The sequence below is a fragment of the Engystomops pustulosus genome, chromosome 2 (genome assembly GCF_040894005.1).
Source record: "Engystomops pustulosus chromosome 2, aEngPut4.maternal, whole genome shotgun sequence".
Taxonomy (NCBI): Eukaryota; Metazoa; Chordata; class Amphibia; order Anura; family Leptodactylidae; genus Engystomops; species Engystomops pustulosus.
Genome location: NC_092412.1, coordinates 74,543,579 through 74,550,714, shown reverse-complemented (window position 1 = coordinate 74,550,714; position 7,136 = coordinate 74,543,579).

Here is a 7,136-nt window from a genome sequence, read left to right as displayed (position 1 = left end):
CCCGACGTGTTACCCGAATATTTCCGTTTTGCACCGATTTTCCCTGTATTGCAAACTTTGTTCACCCAAGCAAACCAGGTGTAGAACTTCATGACACTGCTGTGCCCTGCACATGTGGTATGATGGAGCAGCACTTAGACTTGTGGAGGCTGAGGTGCGGGAGGAGGAGGCAGACATTGGTGCAGGAGCAGAAATTTGACAATGTGGAGGTGTAAACAGCATCTCCTGTTCAAGTAGTTGGTTTGGCTAGGTGTGAAGCACATTCACCCAGTGGGCCACAAAGCACATGTACTGGCCTTGACCGTAGTTACAGCTCCACATGTCCACGCTGCCATGCACATTGTAAGAAACCGATAAGCCCACCTTTTGTTCTATATATCTGTGAAGGGCCTGTACTGCCTTTTTGGAAAAGAAATTTCGTCTTGGAACTCTCCACCTTTGTTCGGCACAAGCCATTGGTTCTCTGAAGGGACAGAGTCCACGACTTGGAAAGGGAGGGACTGTAGTACCAACAAATTGGACAGGAGCACAGTCAGGTTCTGCACCTTAGGATGGCTGGGCGCATACAGTTGTCTCTTTGTAATCACCTTATGCAACGATTGCTGTCGCCATGCAAAGTGATAAACAAGAGCATCTGGACTGGAAGATGATGTCAAAGACAAACAGCTCCCTTTGGCAGTGGTGCTGGAGCCTTGGCTGAAATGGCATGTGTGCCACTGGGTGCTGCTGTTGTTGCTCCAGCGGCAGGATAGACCACCACATCTGAGTCACATTTATCCCAGGCCATTGGATGGTGACGCTGCATGTGTTGACTCAGGGCCGTGGTGCCAACGTTAGCTACCCTGGTTAGGCTTCACTCTCTGCCCGCTGATTCTACATATGCACACGCTAGGATGCTATGGTGTCTTAACAAAAAACTGCCACACCAACAAGTTGGTGATTTTACTGCTAACACTGATTGACTATTAACGCCGCTGCCTTGCTGAGCCCTTGTGCCACTGCTTAATTGGACCATCGAAGCGGGTTTTGTACCCCGCAGCCATTTGGCTTCCATCCTCGCACTGCTGCCACCCTGCTAACTCACAGCCACAGTAGCGATTTATTGCCTGATTTGCTGCATGACATGCAAGCTGACACCCTCTTCTCCCAATTCGGGCTTCACCTGGCTCCCAAGTGCGATCCGCTACATCATCATCTATTTGTGACGAACCCATGGACTCTTGGCTAGGGTTGTCAGATGTTATTTGGGAGGGAGTGGATGACCTAGTCAACCAATCAAGAACCTTTGGGTTGTTAATCAACAAACTGCCACTAGATGACACCGGCAGTTCTGGCCTCACAGAGTCACCCTGCTGCGACGTCTTGCTTCTGTGGTGCGACCTGTGCCTGCTCTACCTGCCGCCTCTCTGTCTGACATATTAGTTAATCAACTATTTTGATTTGACACAAATTTCTTGATATCTACTTTGTCAAATCAAAGACTTAAAATGTGGGGTATAAGGAAACACAAGAACTGACACCCTGGACTTTGAGAAAAAATCAATCCAGCAACTATGTGGATTTGACACTGATTTCTTGATATCTAATTTATCAACAAAAAACAATTGAAATGTGGGGAATACAGAACCACAAGAACTGACACCCTGGACTTTGAGTAAAAGTCATTCCAGCGGCCAGTAAGCACAAGCAGATAGACGCTACAGACAGCACATGCAGTGTGCAACAAGATTGGAAATTGTTGCCTGTTTTTATAGTGCTGTGTGACATCACAGAAGCCTGCCAGTCGTTGATTGGCTTTCATGTCTGCACATGTGATTGAGGGTGTTATTTTCTACTTCCCCGAGTTCTCTGCCCCATGTAACACGTTGTGCTCATGCCCATTTTGCTAATAAAGGGGTGGGGGAACTTTGTTCCCACAAATCACTGTAAACTTCCGATTCGTGACAAATCAAATTTTTCCTGAAATTCGGAAAAAATTCCGATTCATTAGGTTCATCGTTTCACCCATCTCTATTTATAACCTCTCCACACTTTTGTGTTTGGTAACTTTGATTAACATAGTTCAGCAAGTGCTTCTGTACAGATCACATTTATCAAGGGCTTAGTATTAATATTGTTGTTTACATTACAATCTTACATGTATTTTCAGTGATAAATCCATATCACATATGCTTGTGATATTTGAATAAAGAACAGCCCCATTAGCTGCTTTCCTTTGCTTGTACTAAATTTATGTGACTTTTTCACCTGATGTTATACTTAAAGATTTTTACTTTTATACTGTTGGTATTTTTTCTTATCTTGTATAGGTTTGCTAGTCTAATATTGAGAGGCCTACTATCTCTTCCTACTGGATCTGTATAAGAAAACTGTCCAGAAGATTGTCATTACATTGGGAGGGAATAAGGGAGTGCAGGGTGGACTGTGATGTGGAGACAGAGTGGTAATAGAGTTGCCAATGTGTTCCACACCTGAAAGATACCTTATGCCTTCATAATGTAGTCGTTTTCCATTCATTATTGCCAGAGTCTATAAGTTGCATCATTTATATTATGTACTGATTTAGCTGGATGAGGGCTTATTTTTTGTAAGATGAGTTGTATTTTTGATTGTGCCATTAAGGGGTGCCTATACATAGGCTAAATGTTACTCATCCTTTCGGTAAGGTTTAAGAATAATGAACCGTTGCTGTTATTAGTTTTTTATTTAAAATGATATTTAACCCCTTAAGGACGCAGGGTTTTTTCGCTCTTTTCTCGCTCTCCACCTTCAAAAATCCATAACTTTTTCATTTTTACGTGTACAGACCTGTGTGAGGGCTTATTTTGTGAGTAACAAATTTTACTTTCCCGTAATGTTATTTATTTTAACAAGCCGTTTACTGCGAAGCTGAAAAAAAATTCCAAATGTGGAAAAATTGAAAAAAACCTGTCACGTTCTTGTGGGCTCAGTTTTTACGACTTTGACTGTGCGCTCCAAATAACACCTCAGCTTTATTCTTTGGTTTGGTGCATCCGCGGTGATACCAAATTTATATAGGTTTTATTGTGTTTTAATACATTTTTAAAAATTAAACGAATGTGTACAAAAAAGAAAAAACATTTCTTGCCATCTTCTGAAGCTAATAACTTTTTCATACTTAGGCGCACAGAGCTGTGTGTGGTGTCATTTTTTGTGAAATGAGCTGACGTTTGCAGTGCTACCATTTTTAAGTCTGTGCGACATTTTGATCATTTTTCATTCCATTTTTTATGTGATGTAAAAAGGTGTAAAAGTCGCATTTCGGACATCTGGGCGCCATTTTCCGTCTCGGAGGTCACCGCCGGCCGTAACCATTTTTATATTTTGATAGATCGGGCATTTTGGGACGTGGGGATACCTAATGTGTCTGTGATTTTTACTGTTTATTATGTTTTATATCAGTTCTAGCGAAAGGGCAGTGATTTGAATTTTTTATATTTTATTAATTTTTTTTATTTTTTAAACTTTTTTTAAACTTTTTTTTTCACTATATCTTAGACCAGCTAGGGTACATTAACCCTAGATAGTCAGATCGTTCCTACCATATACTGCAATACTTCTGTATTGCAATATATGGCATTTTTGCAGCTCATTCATTACAATGAGCCACTGGCTCATTGTAACGAATCTGCAGAAGCCATTAAGCCTCGGGTCAAACGAAGACCCGAGGCCACCAAGGCAACCGATCGCTGCCCCCTGATGACGTTCGGGGGCGCCACCGTCTTTTAAATGCCGCCAGCGACTTTGCCAGCGGCAATGAAAGGGTTAATAGCCGCGATCGGTGCAAGCACCGACCGTGGTTATTAGCGGTGGGGTTTGCTGCAATATATAATGACAAAGGTGGGTGTAGCACAGCCAAGGATAATAATTTTTGAGCCAATGCACAAATATCAACATGAAAGCAACACAAGAAAAAAAGAGTTTATTAGACAAAAAAGTTTATCATGACAGATAATCAAAGAAATACACACATTTAAAATCATTTAAAGATACTATATACATGAGATCGTACAGTCACCTGGTGTGGTGGATCTGTAAACAACCCCCCGACCAACACTAGGTAAGTGATGCAAGGCCAACCTGACTGCCCAAGAGTAAGATAAATGCTCAATTCCTAAATACCAATGAAAAAGGAAGAGATAGGTCCCCTAACCAACCAAACATGCCAGGTGACTTGTGCCAACCTCAGGCTCCATGAAAAATCCAGAGATATTGCTGACAGGTAAGCATGACAAAAACATAAGTGGATACCGAGGAGAGGTCTCTGATGCAGGCGGCGGACCTATAAGCAGTCAAGGAGGGCACCAGTGGACGGGGGTGACAGGCTCCCCACACGTTTCGTCGTATAAAAACGACTTCCTCAGGGGTGTGTCCTTATGTTTTTGTCATGCTTACCTGTCAGCAATATCTCTGGATTTTTCATGGAGCCTGAGGTTGGCACAAGTCACCTGGCATGTTTGGTTGGTTAGGGGACCTATCTCTTCCTTTTTCATTGGTATTTAGGAATTGAGCATTTATCTTACTCTTGGGCAGTCAGGTTGGCCTTGCATCACTTACCTAGTGTTGGTCGGGGGGTTGTTTACAGATCCACCACACCAGGTGACTGTATGATCTCATGTATATAGTATCTTTAAATGAGTTTAAATGTGTGTATTTCTTTGATTATCTGTCATTATAAACTTTTTTGTCTAATAAACTTGGATTCGCATTTTGTACTACATATGAGCCTTTGAATGCACTCTTTTTTTCTTGTGTTGCTTTCTTTTTTTTTTGGTTTGCTGCAATATGCAACAACCCCCACCTGTGTATGAAGAGGACTCAGCCCGTGAGCCCTATTCATACATTCCCTATAACTCTGCGCCATAGAGCTACGGAGCAGAGCGTTAAGGGGTTAAAGTGAAAATTGCATTATTATGTCGGTTAGTATAATTCCAGTTATACCTTATTTATAAACATACTTTTTTCCTATGTTTCGCTAAGTGAAAGGCTGTTTTAGTAAGATTGACTTTTTCATCCCAAGAAAGGACTACAAAATGCGATACTGAAAACAAATTATAACGATTTAAGTGTATTATAATTGATATTATGAGTGCAAGGATTATTGTGGGTTCACTTGCACTTTCTGATTACAGCAAAGAGATGCCAATGCTTTCAGGTGTTGGAACCCAGTACTAACTACAGCATCTAATGGGATGATTGACCATAATCAGATGTTACCTGCACCTGAAAGTGTGTCCAACTCAGCCCACAAATATTTAATGCAGGTTCCATTTTCACAGTCTGCATGTCATCATTGCATAATCCATTGCAGAGATTAATGACTGCAACAACAGTCTACTTCTTCGGTTTTCGTGGACAGGCAAAAAAAAAAAAAAAGTGACACCCATGTGGTATCTGTATCTTTTACGTTCCCATAAACTTCTAGGCAAAATCATGGGCCACAAACAAGACCAATAATAGGACCGGCTCAGAGTTTTTTAGAGCACCCACAAGGTTATCCATTATGTTAAATATATGAGGTAGGTTATGAGGTAGGTTAAGAAGGGAACGATCTACTGCACAGAAGATTTTTTTAGTTAATAGATCTGAGCATATATGAGGTAGGTTATGAGGTAGGTTAAGAAGGGAACGATCTACTGCACAGAAGATTTTTTTAGTTAATAGATCTGAGCATCTGCTCTAAAACACCAGAAAAGCTCTGTACAAGAACCTGGCCAGCGACTTATCTGACCTGATGACACATGAATAACTGTCAATGTTCTCTAGGATCAATAGTGATTTTGTACAAAATCTATCAAAGAAACTCTCTAACCTTGGAAATAACCCTATGTTTTTTAGCTATCAATCATTGTGGGATAGAAAATCTGTTTTTTAAGAGCACTCACAAAGGAAATATTAAAGGATTTTAAATGATACAAAATACTACTTTTCTATTACTTAATATTCGTTCCAATATTAATCCAGAGCTACATTTTATTTTTTTATGCTGTAGACAAAGCATATTTCATATTGAACATTTGGAGACATTTAAATATATATAAAATCTACATCACCATGTAGAGGTATGGAGATGGTAATATATTTGATCTGTTTATATTCTGCTTTAAAGTTTGTGCCACAATGTTCTAGATTTCATCTATAGCAAATAATAACTGAAGCTGTAAAGTGTAAAGTTATGTAATTGGAGTTACTTTTTTCTCTTTATACAGTATGATGATCAAAAGTCTGTTGAAAGGACGATATATGTGAGGTAGTGTTGAGTGGACCATTCCCTCACAGTTCACCTGAACTTTGCAGGCATGGACAACGAAACCAAACCCCTAATATTATTAGGGTTTGGCAAAATTTCCACACACAGTTAATACCTCCAATCAGTGTTGGCACCGATCGCGGGTGTTAATACTTTAAATCCAGTGGCAAAGTCGCCAGCTGTATTTAAATGTATGTGGCCACAAGCAGGCACTAAGCTTTTTACTCTGAAATCAATGCTGGATTTATTCAGGGAAAAACTAACAAAAACTCAACAAGGTACCAGGGTTGATTAGGCAGGAATAATAGATCTCCCACAGCAGCACAGAAGGGAATGCAAATTACAGATATTCTGTAAAATTAAGTTTAAAGGACACATTGGGGCAGATTTACTTACCCTGTCCATTCGCGATCCAGCGGCGCGTTCTCTGCGCTGGATTCGGGTCCGGCCAGGATTCATCAAGGTAGTTCCTCCGCCGCCCACCAGGTGGCGCTGCTGCGCTGAAAAGCATCTGAACCCGTTGGAGTTCACTGGCTCGGGCTGAGTGAAGATAAGCGCGTCACAAGCGACACATTTCTTTTTTTGAATGCGGCGGTTTTTCTGAGTCCGTCGGTTTTTCGCTTGGCCACGCCCCCCGATTTCCGCCGCGCGCATGCCGGCGCCGATGCGACACAATCCGATCACGTGCGGCAAAATCCCGGGGCAATACAGGGGAAATCGGCGCAAATCGAAAATATTCGGGTAACACGTCGGGAAAACGCGAATTGGGCCCTTAGTAAATGACCCCCATTATGACCAGTGGTATTTCTCATACACACCCACTACTGCTTTTTTCACCTTGTTGACAGCTAAGGTATGCTATGAA